Source organism: Trachypithecus francoisi, unplaced genomic scaffold, assembly GCF_009764315.1.
Source record: "Trachypithecus francoisi isolate TF-2019V2 unplaced genomic scaffold, Tfra_2.0 Lachesis_group0, whole genome shotgun sequence".
Classification (NCBI taxonomy): Eukaryota; Metazoa; Chordata; class Mammalia; order Primates; family Cercopithecidae; genus Trachypithecus; species Trachypithecus francoisi.
The window spans coordinates 56,145,029-56,162,677 of NW_022681453.1; positions in this window are offsets into that span (position 1 = coordinate 56,145,029).

Consider the following 17,649-nt stretch of genomic DNA (forward strand, 5'->3'; position numbering starts at 1 on the left):
ATTTAAGATTAGTAGACAAGGCCAGTAGATTATTTCTTCTCAAGAACTATTCCTTTATTCTATCCCCATAGCTATTATTCTGGATTAGGGCCTTTATTCACACCTTTTATTGTGATAGCCTCCTAACTGGGCTCCCTGGCCTCATTCCCTTGCTTGTTTCTGCCAGGTACGCTTTTAAAATCTCTGATCACATCATTCTCCTGGTCACAATCTTCCAGGGGATCCCCAGGCTTAACAAGTCAAACCTAAACTCCTTAACTTGGTATTTAAGGCCCTCTAGAGTCAAGACTCAATTTACCAGGAAGGCAGCGTATGGACTGGTTAAGTGTAAAGGCTTTGGGCTAGTTTCCGTACCGGTTCTATCACTTGCTAACTGTGTGACCTTGGCAAATGACTGAACTCTAAACCTCAGTTTCTCTCCTTTGAATGGTTTAATGATTTCATAGTTTCATTTCCAAGTTTGTTCTGTTGGGATCCGTTTTACCATTCTAAGGTGAGGAAATGGGTCCACAGCTAGTCTCAAGAAGAGGAAGTAACTCAGAGCTTTATCAAGGCTCTAGGCCTGATTTTTAGGCTTCTGAAACGAGTTTGGCCATTAAACTAAGTTAATGGATCTACTGAGCATATACCCAACAGGATCTGTTTCCCTAAGTCTGCCATTTCAAAGGGCGTAACTATATCTAGAGAGACTAGATTTCTTATTTCTTTTTTTAAATTTATTTTACATTTAGTCAATAGACCATTAGTAGATAAGCCTTAAAACTTGTTGAATGAAAGGATGTCATCAACAGGAAAGATTGCAAATAGTTATATTATTGTTCCTAATTCCTTACTCTCCTCCATTCTCATAAGCGGATGATATCTCCCCAACCATTGCAAAGTGACCTGCTTCTCTGTTCCAAAGACACTGGGCTTAGTTATAGAACCTGCTTTGGCCAATGGCATGGAAACCAACAGAATTTACTCCACGAATGCCACCTCATTTGGTTCTCCCATTGACCTCAAAATGGTTAAACTGACTCTCAGAATGGAGACAAGAACAACAGAACTGCAGGCAGTTGCAGCTGCCGGCATCTTAATGTGAGCGATAAATACATGTTTACGTTGTAAGAAATTGGCACTTTGGAGTTGTTTTCATAGTGCAGCTGACTGATACATATCAACAAAAAATGTGTTAAGAATAGGCCCTTCCTGGAGTTTTGCCTAGAGTGAGTGAGTCAAAAAACTAATTTTTAAACTGGCTATTGCAACACTGCAGGAAGATGGTTGAAAATTAAAGGAGACATTCAAATGAATGAGGGTAGTATGAAGAGAGGTGTCAAGTCTGTACTGGGAAGAGGAAATGGTGTTTCTTTGACTTTAAAATCTTTTGTATTTGTTTGTTACATTCTTCTCAGGCTTCCTAGACTATCTTTTTAAACGTTGGAGTTTGATTTCTCCCAGAAAAGGCACAACCTATGAACTGATTTCCAGTATTATTGGAAGATGAGATTGCTTCTAATAATTGATACAGTTCTGTCAAGCACCTTACTTGAAAATAAACCTTTCTGTCAAAAAACAGTCTAGTGACATGGAAACCACTAGGCTTTCCTGATTATATCTGAAAATGTGGCTATAGATAGATTCTTATACAATAAAACTTCATAAAGAGTGGCCACAGAAGAACATCTGCCTATGAATGATAGCGTAGCCCAGCAGTGTTTTTTTTGTTTTGTTTTGTTTTGTTTTGTTTTTTTACAAGACCTACTGAACCTTTAGGGGGGTAACTAAAACGTAATAGGAATGGACATGAGAGTATTTTAAAACAAACAAAATCCCAAAACCTGTATTTCTAACTTCTTGTAAACTGAGTCACTACTTCAGACCCTTTAATGCTGTTATTTTCAAAAGCAAATATTGCTTTTGTTTGCATCCCTTAACTATATCCTCATAATGTTCTTGCTGCTCCCAGATTTGCATCCCCAATTATTTCCCAAAAGTTAGGCCAGATAAAGCCTAAAGACACTTTCATCATGGCACATCTCTAACTCGCATACCCAGAATAGCTCCTGCTGCCTAGAGCCTAAAAGCCAATCTATAGCTTATTGTCAAGGCATCTGCAAACAAAAACCAATGGTCTTAGCTGCCTACCGCATCAATTCTCTTCTCCAGACTAGTGATCTACTCACTATTTCCCGTATGTAACTTGTACTTTCCTGCCTACTTGCCTCTGCTCATGAGGTTAGAGATGTGTTCTTTCTTTCTCTTCTAAGAGCTTGTCCAAATTTCCCACCTTTTAAGCCCCCACTCCCAAGTTTCACCTGTGAAGTTTTCTCTGACCAAAAAAGTACAAGGGATTAGGGTCCCGTTGCTACCATAATGAACGTGGGATGGCACAGGCTTTTTGAAACCCAATACTGCCTGACTTAAAGAAATCAAAGAACTAGCTGGGTATACTGGCTCACACCTGTAGTCCAAGCACCTTTGGTAGGTTGAAGCAGGAGGACCCCTTGAGGCCAGAAATTTGAGGCCAGCCTGGGCAACATAGCAAGACCCTGTCTGTCCCCGCCCCCCCAAAAAAAATGCATTTTAAAGAAGTCAAAGAACCATAATTTATTATAACTTCTTAGGGGCTAAACAGATCGAGCAGAAGGCAGAAACTAAAACACCCACACTCAAGTATTCTATGAAGCCAGATTCTGCTTCTAAAGTGCTAAACGGTCATTCATTAGAATCTAGGGACAAATACAATCACCAAAATCGCCTTTCTAAAGTAATGGCCATTGCTGAAGCATTTCTTTCAGAACCTGGAGACCCATTAAAGATTTTTGGGGTCTCAAAACATATGGAGAGTAAATCTTGAAAGGCAGGGGAATCCGTGCATTCTAGGAAATCTATAAACCATAAATATTAGTTTTAGCCCAGTCGTTTTAAAACTTTATTTTTTTATTTTATTTTATTTTTTGAGATGGACCCTCACTCTGTTGCCAGGCTGGAGTGCAGTAGGGCGATCACGGTTCACTGCAGTCTCGGCTTCCTGGGTTCAAGTGATTCTCCTGTCTCAGCCTCCCGAGTAGCTGAGTCTATAGGTGCACGCCACCACACCCAGCTAATTTTTGCATTTTTAGTAGAGATGGGGTTTCACCCTACTATGTTGGCCAGGATGGTCTCGATCTCTTGACCTCGTGATCTGTCCTCCTCAGCCTCCCAAAGTGGTGGGATTCCAGGCATGTTTTTTGTAATGAAACACTATTTTTTTTTTTAAATATTTTTACATGGAACCTTAACATGAAATGCAGGTTGTAGTCAATTTGTTCTGGTTATCGGGGCAACAGGTCAGGCACACCACTAGGTTAGTCTCTATGGTCCCTCTACCACACCTGATCCTTGCATCCCTTGAAAGGGAAGCTGAGTCTCTTAAAAACGATTTATTGCTGGACTACTCCAAAGCTCCTACTCAGTCTACATCTCTGATGATTGTTTACCCAGGCTGTCTTTAAATGGAACCTTTCGGACTTCCTGCTTAGTTGAATCTAAGCTAAGGTTGCATTATAGCCATTACCAAAATGGAGAAATAGACACTGCTCAGGCTCACCTGGGATACACAGGGTAGGAACTCTGAACAGATAGGAGTATGTGCCATGCATGCCTAAGTTCCCAGCAAAGAGGGGAGAGGCTCTGTGTCAGCCTCTGGATCAGAGCCCACTGCCTGCAGCCCAGTGATGGCAGGCGGGAGGAGTTCCACAGAGAGCACCTTGGAAATGGGATTGGGCTCCTTGGCAGTATCTTTATTCCCTACAATTGCTTCAAGCCTCAGGGCTGCTGGCTGCTTGAGTTATCATTTTAATTAAAACATTTACCCTAAGTGACAGGATCAAGTTAATGGAAGGTTACAAAGACTAAGAGTAGAGAATATTAAGAATGTGTTTCATGGCTGGGCACCGTGGCTCATGCCTGTAATCCCAGCACTTTGGGAGGTCGAGGTGGGTGGATCACCTAAGGTCAGAAGTTCAAGACCAGCCTGGCCAACATGGTGAAACCCTGTCCCTACTAAAAATACAAAAATTAGCTGGGCGTGGTGGTTGCTGCCTGTAGTCCCAGCTACTCGGGAGGCTGAGGCAGGAGAATCGCTTGAACCCAGGAGGGGGAGGTTGCAGTGAGCCAAGATTGTGCCATTGCACTACAGCCTGAGCGACAGAGACTCCCTCAAATAAAAAGAAATGTGTTTCATATGTTGCCATTTTATAGTCACCAGCACACCTTCTAGGTCTCTCTTCTACCATGAAGTCCAAGACTTCAATACATGAGATCATCTAGGATCACAAAATACATGTATTGTTCCTTGCATGGAAAAAGGAGCTTAGAAATCACAGTAAAATACCGTCTCATACCAGTCAGAATGGCTATTATTAAAAAGTCAAGAAATAACAGATTCTGGTGAGGCTACAGAACAAAGGAAATGCTTATGCACTGTTGGTAGGGATGTAAATTAGTTCAGCCACTGTGGAAAGCAGTTTGGAAAATTCTCAGAGAACATAAAACAGAACTACCATTCAACCCAGCAATCCTATTATTGGATATATACCCAAAGGACTATAAATCATTCTATCAAAAAGACACACGCACTTGCATGTTCATTGCTGTGCTATTTGCGATAGCAAAGACATGGAACCAACCAAGATGCCCATCATTAGTGGACTGGATAAGGAAAATGCGGTGCATATACACCATGGAATACTATGCATCCATAAAAAAGAATGAAATCATGTCCTTTGCAGCAACGTGGATAAAGTTTGAGGCCATTATCCTCAGTGAATGAACATAGGAACAGAAAACCAAATACTACATGTACTCGCGTATAAGTGGGATCTAAACACTGAGCACACATGGACATAAATATGGGAACAATAAATGCTGTGGACTACTAGACGGGAGTGAGGAAGAGGGGCATGGGTTGACAAAGTACCCATCAGGTACTATGCCCACTACTTAAGTGACAGGATTCATACAAACCTCGGTATCACAGAATATGTCCACATAACAAACCTGGACATGTACCCCCTGTATCTAAAATAAAAGTTGAAATTTTTAAAAGGAAAGAAAAGAGAGCTTAGAAGTGAATAAGCATTTGAATGGCAATGTGGGATGAAAGATTCCTCATGCCAGGTTCCACATCCAAATGAACTGAGGATAAGTACTGTATGACAGATAATCATGGATGAACCTAGCAGGAAAACGTAATTTCCTGCTATTGGTTTTCCAGAGCCTGTTGGTGTAAGCACAGGTAGGGCTAAAGGAACCCCTTAACCTAGGTTAGGTATTATTGAATTAAGTATTATTGCCTTCCGACAAGCCACCAAGACCCCAGGGCTGTGAGATAGAGGGGTAGAGAGGAAGGCACAATCCTACATGAAAGAAAGGGATTCATTAAAAAACAGTTTGTATTTCAATACAATATGAAAGGAAGCATAAGACTTTACAGTCTATTGTGAGTAAGGGTGTGGCTGCTGTAGCCAAATTAGGAAAAAACAAAACAACTAAAATTGTTTTTTATACGCATGTACCAGCCCGTGGGTGAAACACCAAAGGTGCCTGATGGGAGCAGGCATGTCAGAGCTAAGCACAGAAAAGAGTACTCCTGAGAAAACCCCTGCAGACCCTCACAACACAGAATCCTGCGGATCAAACCGAACCATGAAACAAACGCATCAACACAAGACCACTTTGCTTCCTCTGAATTATGCTGAAAGTGTAGCGCTATTCCGAATATAGATGGTTTGTTATTTAATGGACAGCAGCAAGGTGCTCACCTAGGTGGTTTCATGTTGTCAGTGTATGAATCCGAGTCATTTGTGCTCCTTGCTGCAGTTACCCTCGCTGGACATCAGCAGTGTATGATTTCTGCCCCCAACAGAACACAATGTAATGTGCCTCGAGGGAGATGAAGGGACACCAGGTGATGGCCCTGAAAGCAGGGGGCTCTGGTTGGTGACAGCCAGAACTGTATTCAGTCTCCCTCACTTTTGCCACCTCCACTTTATCCCAAACTCACGTTCTTTAAGAAGTTTTCTACCCAATTGGCTAAAGTCACTCCAATCCGCCCTGCAGTCAGTCCAGGTGCAAGGCACGGAGTGAAGACGTGTGCTTCCTCTGAGAGCTGTAAAATCTTTCCTAAGAGAGAAACAACTATTAAATTTTTTTCTAATCTGCATGTATATTTAGAATAATAGAATCATAGAACTGGAAGGAATTTCAGACGGCATCTAGCCCAAACCCACCTATCACAAACTTGGCATGGAGCTGTGCATGAGGCTTGCAAGGTACCTTCAGATTAAACAGTAAAACTTCATGCCTTCAAATCCTGTTCTTTCAAATTTTATAATATTGCGTAAGAGGCACAGAAGGACAAAAGGAACAATAAGCCAATGTTATTTATTATATTAAAAGTATATTATCAAAGAGCTCTGGGATCAAAGGAGGAATGCAAAATGATATTGCAGAATTCCTAGAAAATTCCAATATTGAAAACAGACGTGTCAGACTCTCGGGTAAACAGTGCTCAAAGGAAATTAAGAGTATTAAATATCTATGTTAAGAAATACTAACATAAATGAATTAAATGTGCAACTAAAAAGTAGGGAAATAACATAAATGGGAGAAATAAAAAAATGATAAGGATAAAAGCAGACATTAATGGGATTTTAAAACTGACAATAAATCAAAAACTTGTTTGTTGAAAAAGTTAACAAAAATAAACAATTCAATAGCCAACTTAGTTTTTTAGGAGGGAGAAAGCCCAAACATATCAAATAAGAAATGTCAAGGGGAAAGTCATTATCAAAAGAGAACCAATTTAAAAAACCACGACTCTGTACAAATATGTGTAAAAACCTACATACAGTAAATAATTTGGGAGGATAGTGGCTCTCAAGCTTTTGGGGCTCTTGAACATTACTGGAGACTCAAAAGAGCTTTCATGTGCGTGGATTATATCTGCTAGTATTTACCATGTTAGATAATAAATTCATTACATGTTGACATAAATAACAATTTTATGAAAAATACTTATATTTTCCTAAAAAAAAAAATGCAGAGGGGAGTGGCTTATTAGGAAGATCTCTTGAATGTCTCTGGCTTAATAGGAGACAGATGGATTCTCACCTGCTTCTGCATTCAATTTGTTGTGATGTCTCACATACTGCAGGATCACTCCCCTGTAGTTTTTTTTTTTCTTTTTTGAGAGTCTTGCTCTGTTGCCCAGGCTGGAATGCAGTGGTGCCATCTTGGCTCACTGCAACCTCCGCCTCCAAGGCTGAAGTGATTCTCATGCCTCAGCCTCCCGCGTAGCTGGGACTACAGGCGCCTGCCACCATGCCAGCTACTTTTTTGTGTTTTAGTAGAGATGGGGTCTCACCATGTTAGCCAGGATGGTCTTGATCTTCTGACCTCGTGATCCGCCTGCCTCGACCTCCCAAAGTGCTGGGATTACAGGCGTGAGCCACTGTGCCCAGCCAGTTTTCTTGGATTTTTCTAGATAGACAATTACATAATTTGTAAATATTGTCTTTTTCTTTCAATATTTATAGCTAAAATCTTTCCTTATCTTGAATTTTCATTAGCTGGAACCTCCAGCAAAATGTTGAAAATTACATGAAGAAGCATCCTTGTTTTCCTTCTAACTTTTAGGAAATGCTTTTCATACTGAATTATTAACTATTACTAAATTCAGTAGATACCTGTTATCAGGTTAAGGATATTTCCTTTTGTCCTTAGAAAACAAGAAGCACAAAAGTTTTAAATGTTAATGTCCTCGAATTATTAATATTTTTCTCTAGGGTTTATATATTTTTTGTTTTGTTTGAAGAAGACTTTCTTACCACAAGGTCATAAAGATAACTTTCTTCTATAAATTTGCCACTATTATTTAGGACTCTAATGTACCTGGAATTGATCATTGTGATTGTGAAAAAGGAATACAGTTTCATTTCTTCCTATGTGGACCACCGGTGATCTCCACATAGCTTCTGGAAGAGTTTCTTTTTGCCTCAGTGACCTGCAGGGGTATTTTCATCCTACATCATTGCTTGGGTCTGTTTCTGGCTTCTCAGATTTGTTCCATTAATCTAGTCATCTCTCCTCGCACAAATACTGTACTCTCTCACAATTGTTATATAATACATCTTCATATCTGACTGGGAAAGTCCCTCACCAAGTTCTCCTTCAAAATTGTCTCTGTGACTCTTGACTCTCAGCCCCTCCAAAGAATTTTAAAGTTTTTATTGTAACTGTATTAAATGTATATATTAATTTGGGGGAGAATTGCCATTTTCATAATACTTAGCTTTTTGGTCCATAAATGTAATATATCTCTCAATTTATTTAGGACTTCTTTTATGTTATTCAGTGATGCTTCCTCCACTCCCTGCCCTTTTTTTGCGAGAGATGGGGATTCACTATGTTGCCCAGGCTGGACTCAAACTCCTGGGCTCAAGTGATCCTCCCACCTCAGCCTCCCAAGTAGTTGAGACTGCAGGCACGGACCACCATGCCTGGCTTAATGATGCTTTTAAAATTATCTTCACACAATTATCTTACTTGGGTTTTTTTTAGATTTATTCCTACATAGCTTATAGTTTTCGTTATTGTGATAGAGATCCTTTTATTTTCTAATTGATATATTAATGGTGCATAGGAATGCTCTTGATTTTTTTTTAATGTTGATCTCTTCAGGAACCTCACTGAATTCTCTCATTAGCTATCTGTTTAGAAATTTGGGGAGTTTCTATGTAGACATTCATATTGCTTGCTTTGAAAGAAGGATTGCTTTGTATCTTCTTTTACAATTCTTTAGCTTCTCGTTTTCTTCTTTGCTGGTGAACAGAAGTTCTTAATTTTAACTAAGTCCTAATTGTCTATCTTTTCCTTCATTGTTACAGCTTTCTCTTACTGTTCAGGAAATTTTTACTTATTTCCCTATGTTATCTTCTAAAAGCATTATTGCTTTTCCTTTCATATTGAGATCTACAAATCATCTGGAATTGATTGGTGTGTATGGTGGGAGGTTAAGAGTTGGGATTTATTTATTCTTCATTATAGATATCAAACTGATCCAGCACCATTAACTGAAAAGACCATTTATTACCTATGAAATTACAGTGACAACTTTGTCATCAAAATCTGTTAGTCTGTTTCTGAACTCTCTATTATGTTCTATTGAGTTCTATGTCTATTGTGTTCTATATATTCTATATCTACATACCATGTTGCCTGAATTATTGTAGCTTTAAAATGAGCCTTTTTATCAAATAGTTTTGCCTGTCAGCATTTGTCTTTATCAGGATTATCTTTGCTATTCACCAGCTTATCATTCTTGACTAGGATTGCATTTAATCTAAAGATCAGTTTGGGAAGAATTGGCATCTTTGCAATATTGAGCTTATCAATCCATGAATATGGCCTATACCATTTATTTGGGTCTTTTTAAATTCATTTAAGTAACGTTTGTAGTTTTCTGTGCAGAGTTCTCCTACATCTTTTGCTAGATTTTTTTTCTTGGGTATTTAATTTTTTTTCTATTGTAAATACTATCATTTAAAAATGTGTATTGTTTTGTTTATTTCTGGCATGTGGAAATCCAGTTGATGTTTTTGTATATTGTCCTGATATCTAGCAATCTTGCTAAATTCACCTGTTTTTAAAAAAATAAATTGTATTATATATATATTTCAGGTTTATAACATGATGCTACAGGGTATATAGAGAAAATAAAATAGTTGTGAAGCAGATTAACATTATCTATTATCTCATATTGTTACTGTTTTTTGTGACAAGAACAGCTAAAATCTACTTATTTAACGAAATTCCTAATGCAATACAATTTTATTAACTTTAGTTCTCATGTTGTACATTGGATCTCTAGGCTAGTTCATTCTACATGTCCACTATTTTGTACCTTTTGACCCCTATCTCCTCATTTCCTCTCCCCCACCTCTACCTGTGGTAACCACTGTTTCATTACTTCTTTTGTTTTTTTTGAGACACGATCTCACTCTGTTGCCCAGGTTGGACTGCAGTGGTGTGATCACAGCTCACTGCAACCTTTACCTCCCAGGCCCAAGCGATCCTCCTACCTCAGCCTCCTAAGCAGCTGGGACTACAGGTGTGCACCACCACACCCAGCTAATTTTATTTAAAAAATTTTGTTTTATACAGGCAGGGTTTCACTATGTTACCCAGGCTGGTCTCGAACTCCTGGTCTCAAGCAGTCCTCCAGCCTCAGCCTCCCAAAGTACTGGAATTACAGGCATGAGCCACCACACCAGGCCTGTTTCATTCCTCTTGAGAATAAGAAAGAGTTTTATAATTTTAGTTCTTAAAATTAGGTCTTTGATCTATTTTGGGTTCGTTGTTGTATATGGTGTGAGGTAAGGATTGAATGTCATTCTTCGCATGTGGTTATTCAGTTGTCCCAGCATGATTTGTTGAAAGCACTATTCTTTTTCCATTGAATTATTTTGGCACAGTTGTCAAAACTCAGCTGAGTATAGATATAAGGACCTTTTGGGGTTTTGCTTTTTACATTTTACAGTCATTTCTCTATATTTCTACAGAGAGGGTACATGAAAGTGTGAACTTGTGTTGACATCTTAATGGAAAGGTATTACTTCACACTCTTCCGTTAGCTCAGGAATTAATCTCTTTGCTGAGTCTGATGCTTCCATATCATGCTGTTGATTTTTCTCAAATATTTGTTATTCTTTTTTGTGTGCTCATCTATGCTTGAGATTCCTTATTTGAGTGCTTTTTTCTGTTTGCCGTTATCTAATTCAGGTGCTAAATCAGGGGAGAACAGATATTATGCTAAATGGGGTTGTCAGTGATCTCATTTTTGGGCTGTGAAGACTCTGTGGAGACAACCCTTCTTATGTTTGGCTCTTACTAAAGTATTGGCCTATTTTTCTTACTTCAACATTCAGTGCTTTAATCTGGATGTAGTTGTTGTTAACCATGCTGAGAACAAGTGGGAATGGGGAAGACCCAGCTGGCCTAATGGCTCCAAATGCAGCCCCCCAATTAGTAACCCTGATGAATGCTCCAACCCCCCCTCGCCATCCCCAACTTGAATTTCCTGATTCTGTGCTTAGAACCACTCTAAACTGCTTATGCTTTTACAGCAATTTTCTCTTGTACATGCTTTGATTATGGTTTCCTCTGATTTTTTTTTTCTGTGCATTTGGTCAGATCTGTTTTTTAAATATTCCACAAAATTCTGGTCTGGTCATGTTTTTTTTCTTGCTTTATTGCTATTTATTCTTTATACACTTATGTCTTTTTATAATCACATATGATTTTGGATGGGAAAAATTTAATGATTTATTTCATATTTATTTCACTATCTTAATTTAATCCACACATTTCAATAATAACATGGTATGATGGCTAGTTTTATGTGTGAACTTGACTGAACCATGGGATGCCCAGATATTTGGTCAAACATTATTTTAGGTGTGTCTGTGAAGGTGCTTTTGGAGGAGATTATCATTTGAATTGGTCCACTGAGTAAAGCAGATTGCACCTCCCCAGTGTGGGTGACCTTCACCCCACCAGTTGAAGGCTTGAATAGAACAAAAAGGCTAAACTTTTTCATAATAGGGAACTTCTCCGGACTGACTGCTTGAGCTGGAACATTAGTCTTTCCCTGCCTTTGGACTCAAACTGAGACTCTTCTTGGGTCTCAAGCCTGCTGGATTTCAGACTGGACCCTGCACCATTAACTCTCCTTGTTCTCAGAACTTCAGACTACACTATCAGCTCTCCCAGGTCACCAGCTTATCAACTGCAGATCATAGGACTCCTTAGCCTCTGTAATTCTATGAGCTAATTCCTTATAATAAATCCATATTATAAGGAGCATATAACGTATATATATATAATCCTTAAAATGTGTGTGTGTGTGTGTGTGCAAATCCTGTTGATTCTGTTTCTCTGGAGAACACTGACTAATATACAAGAGTTTTATCAAGAAATGGTTGATAAAGAGAATAAGATACTATAGAGAATACCATCATACACTTCAGAAGCATCCAGTTATAAATAATTGATATTACTAACTGCAAATCATTAATCTTAGGACTCAGCACAGTGCTTTGACATAACTGAAATACATTAAATATGTAATGAATTGATAAATATAAATGACTGATAAACAGGAATATATTTTCATAGGGCAGACATCTGCAAACTTGGTGGTACATTAGAATCATCTGGATTCCAGGGCCTCAATATCAGAGATTTTAGATTCAGTAGTTCTATCTAGATAGAATGTGACCTAGGATCTGGTTTTTGCAAACACTTCTCTAGTGATTTTGCTAGGCAAAGTTTGGGAACTACTGATTTAGGCCGGTCCTAGGAGTCTGAATTTTACATGCTGAATTTTTAAAAGCTACAACAAGTTTCTACTTATGTTTCTGTATATTTATAATAATAATCAGAATTGATTGGCTAGGTGCAGAGGCTCAAGCCTGTAATCCCACACTTTGGGACACCAAGGTGGGAGGATGGCTTGAGGCCAGTAGTTCAACATAGGTTGACATATGGGTAACATAGCAAGACTCTGTCTCTATAAAAAAAAAAAAAAAAAAAAGAAGAACCTACTTAGTGTTTTATTGTATGCAAAGGGCTTTTATTAATTCTCTCATATGATCCTCACAAAGTCCTATTTTATACATGTTATAAACAAAATCTAAAAAGCTAAGATTTATTGTATTGCTTCCAAATACTATGCTAAGTGATTTAACTAAAATATTCTCATGTAATCTTTATAACAGTGCTCCATAAGTAATTCTGGCCTTATCTACAAGAAATATAAAGCTCAAAGACCTTAAATTACTTGCCAAAGGACACATAGCTTTGTATTTCCTACCTGGCATCTAGTAAAAAGTGGTATTGCATTAAATCAGTATGTACTGTTAACTGAATTAGTTACTATAATCTACTTTTAAAAACTTTTCAAAATGAACTTCTGGAAGTATAATTTAAATGCAATAAAATGTACCCATTTTTAAGAGGTACATGGTGAGTTGGGGCAAATGTATATACCCATGTAACCACCCTCCTATCAAGATAAAGGACATTTCTCTCAACAGGATAAGTTCCCTCATGCCATTTGCAATCAATTCCTGCACTTCTCCACTCACCCACCTGTCCTAGACTTTAGCCAACTACTAATCTGATTTCTGTCACTATAGATTAGTTTTCCTTGTTCTAGAATTTCATTTAAATGGAATCACACAGCATGTACCCTTCTCTGGCTTCTTTTGCTCAACCTAATGATTCTGGGAATCATCCGTGTGTCATGTATCAGTAGTTCCTTCCTTTTTACTGCTGAGTGGTGGTCCATTATTGATCTTATTGAGAATCCCTTGTATGTGGATGAGCTGCTTGTCTCTTGCTGCTCTCAAGATTCTCTGTCTTTATTTTTCAAAAATTTGACTACAGTGTGTCTTGGTGCGCATCTCTTTGGGTTTATCCTGCTTTGTGTATGATGATTAGATTCATGTCTCATCAAATTTGCAAAGTTTTGGCTATAATTTCTTCAAAATTTTTTTTGCCTTTTTGTCTCTCTTCTCCATCTGGGACTCCTAAGATGCATATGTTGGTGAATTTGATGGCATTCCACAGCTCTGTCAAGTTTTGCTCAGTTTTCTTTATTCTCTTTCTTTCTGCTCTGCAAACTGATTATTTCAATTGCTTTATCTTCATATTTGCTCATTCTGTCTTTTGCTTGCTTAAATATGTTATTCAACCTATTTTAATTTAAACAAATGTTTAACTATTGTACTTTTCAACTCCAGAATTACTATTTGTTTCCTTTTAATAATTTCTATCGTTTTATTGACACTCCCTATTTACTAATACATCATTCTCCGAATTTCCTTTATTTCTTGGTCCATGGTTTCCTTTAGCTCATCAAGCATATTTAAGACAGTTGAATCAATGTATCTGGGTATTAATTCAAATTTCTGCACTTACCTGGGAATAGTTTCTGTCACATTTTTTTTCTTGTGAGGGAGCCATATTTCCCCATATCTTTGTGTGCTTTTTGCCTTTTGTTGATACATGAACACTTTGAATATTTTTTTGAGACAGAGTCTTGCTCTGTCACCCAGGTTGGAGCACAGTGGCACAATCTTGGCTGACTGCAACCTCTGCCTTGCAGGCTCAAGCAATTCTTGTGCCTCAGCCTCCCGAGTAGCTGGGGCTATAGATGCATGCCACCACACCTGGCTAATTTTTGTATTTTTAGTAGAGATGGTGTTTCACCATGCTGGCCGGGCTAGTCATGAACTGGCCTCAAGTGATCTGCCCACCTTGGCCTCCCAAAGTGCTGGGATTACAGGCATAAGCCACCATGCCTGGCCAACATTTTGAATATTGTAATATGATAATTCTGTAAATCAAATTGTCTCCTTACTCAGGAATTGCTATTGAGGAATGCAGTTGTCTGTATGGTGACTTTTCCAAACTATTTTGGCAACGTCTGTATTCCTTGTTGTGTGTGATCACTAAAGTTTCTGTTCTGTTGTCTCTGAGGTCAGCCTGTGACCTGATAAAGTCTCGATTTTTTAAAGTGTTTTACCTTTTAAAACCTTTAGATAGATGATATTAGATTGGTGCAAAAGTAATTGCACCAAACCGTTCAGCTCCCACTGGCTATAGTGACTTCCCTGGCATCTATTAGGTTGGTGTAAAAGTAATTGCGATTTAAACCTAATAGATGCCAGGGAAGCCACTATAGCCAGTGGGAGCTGAAACAGATGCAAACGTCTATGCAAGCTCCTCAGGGAACCACCAGACTGAGCAAAATGTACCACCTCAAATTTTAGAAGACAAGAAATTTAGAAGACAGATCCTTACCACCCTGAGCCAGCTACTCTAGGAATGCAGGCATTGGCCCAACAGTAGAGGAGGGGCTGAGGAATGGGGGATAATAACTGGTTCCTACATGCCAGTGTCTTACCCAGGTTGAGTAGCCTCTCTCTTCACTAAATGCTCCCTTGGCTGCTGTAAATGTTTGATCAGCTTTCAGAGTTCTCAAATAGTTGATTCTGATAGTTTTTTCAGCTTCGTGTTTGTTTTGGTGAGGGTCTAACCCCTGGAGCTTTCTACTCCACCATTTTCTATGACCAGCATGTGTGTTATTTTAAGATCTAATATTACATGTTAAAGGTGTAATATTATATGGCTGTAACAATATAAAGACACATACTGCAAACTCAAAGCAGTCACAAAAAGTAACACAAAGATTTATACTCAGTATTTCAATCAAGCATACAAAATGTATTCTAAAAATGTTGAATTAATCCACAGAATGCAGGAAAAAGCAAAAAAGCAACAAAGAACAGCAGGGACAAATAAAAAACAAGTAGCAAGACAATAGATCTGAACTTGACCATATCTGTAAATATTATTACATGTAAATAGTCTAAACACTCCAATTAAAGTGAAAACAATTTTGTTCCATTTTTTTTAAATCCAAGCTATATGCTGTTTACAAAAAGTACATTTTGTATTTTTATTTTTAATTTTAACTTTAAAATTAAAATTTTTGGGGGTTGGAGTTTCACTCTTGTCACCCAGGCTGGAGTGCAATGGTGTGATCTCAGCTCACTGTAACCTCTGCCTCCTGGGTTCAAGTGATTCTCCTGCCCTAGGCTCCCAAGTAGCTGGGATTACAGGCATACGCCACCACGCCTGGCTAATTTTTTTGTATTTTCAGTAGAGACGGGGTTTCTCCATGTTAGTCAGGCTGGTGTCGATCTTCCTACCTCAGGTATTCCACCCACCTCGGCCTCCCAAAGTGCTGGGATTACAGGTGTGAGAGCCACTGCACCCAGTCCAAAAAATACATTTTATTTTCTTATTTTTTTGAGATGAAGTCATGCTCTGTTAGCCAGGTTGGAGTGCAATGGCGTGATCTTGGCTCGCTACAGCCTCTGCTTCACGGGTTCAAGCTATTCTCCTGCCTCAGCCTCCTCCTGAGTAGCTGAGATTACAGGCATTTGCCACCACGCCAGCTAATTTTTGTATTTTTAGTAGAGATGGCGTTTCACCGTGTCAGCCAGTCTGGTCTCGAACTCTTGGCCTCAAGTGATCTGCCTGCCTTGGCCTCCCAAAGTGCTAGGATTACAGATGTTAGCCACCACTCCCAGCCCAAAAAGTACATTTTAAATATAAAGATGTAGATAAGTTAAAAATAAAAGTGTCGCATCTAAAATATGTAAAGCACCCTAATAACTAAGTAATAAAAAGACAACCCAATTTAAAAATAGGCAAAGTGTCTGAATAGACATTTCTCCAAATAAAATATACAAATGGTCAGTAAGGACATAAAAAGATGCTTAAAGTCATTAGCCATCAGAAAATGCAAATCAAAATCACAATGAGATTCTACCTGATACTCACTAGTGTGGTCATAAACAAAAAAGACAGATAATAACAACAGTTGATAAAGATGTGGAAAAAGTGAAACTCATATGCTGCTAAGTGAAATTAGCAAGATCACAAGTTAGAAGGTAAATGTGCAGTAGTCCCCTTATTCACAGTTTTGCTTTCTGCACTTTCAGTTACCCGCAGTCAACTAGTGTCCACAAATAGGTGAATGCAGTACAATAAGATATTTAGAGAGACAGCACATTAACATAGCTTGTATTACAGTATATGGTCATATTATTCTACTTTATTATTAGTTATTTTTGTTTCTTACTGTGTCAAATTAAGATAAATTAAACTTTATCATAGGTATGTATGTATAGAAAAAATAGTATATATAGGGTTTGGTACTATATGGTTTCAAGGCATTCACTGGGGATCTCGGAAGATATCCTCATGGATAAGAGGGAATTACTGTACAAAAATCAAGTTTATCTCTACATATTAGCAAGGAGCAATTGGAAAGTTAAAATTTATTTATAGTAACATTCCAAAACATAAATTATCTAGGGAAAAATTTAACAAAATATGTGCAAGAACTACAAACATGGCTAAAAGAAGCTAAAGAAGACCAAAACAGATGAAGAATTAAGCCATGTTTATGCATTAAAAGATGACATTGTTCTCAAATTGATCTATAGCTTCAACACAATACAAATCAAAGCAGGCTTTTAAAAAAGGAAACTTGTCAGTGAAATCTAAGAATTATATAGAAACAAAAAGGATCTGGACTAGCCAAAACCAATCTGAAAAAGAAGAATGAATTGGAAAAGTTATATTATCTGACTTCAATACTTAGTATAAAACTATAATAATCAAGACTGTGTGGTATTGGCATATGGATATACCTATAAATCAATGGAATCTAAAAGTGAATCCAGAAATAAACTCATATACATACATACATATGTTGTGAATTTATTTTCAATAAAACCTCCATGGTAATTCAATGGGGATAGAAAAGTCTTTTCAACTAATGGTGCTAGAACAACTGGACGTTCATATGGGAAAAATGTGGAAAACATGAGCCTTGATCTTCACCTCACAAAACTAGCTCAAAATGGATCATAGTCACATACATAAAATAAAAAATTGTAAAGCTTCTAGTAGAAAACAGAAAAATTTTACAACCTTGGGTTAAACAAACATTTCTTTTTTTTTCTTTCTTTTTTTTGAGAT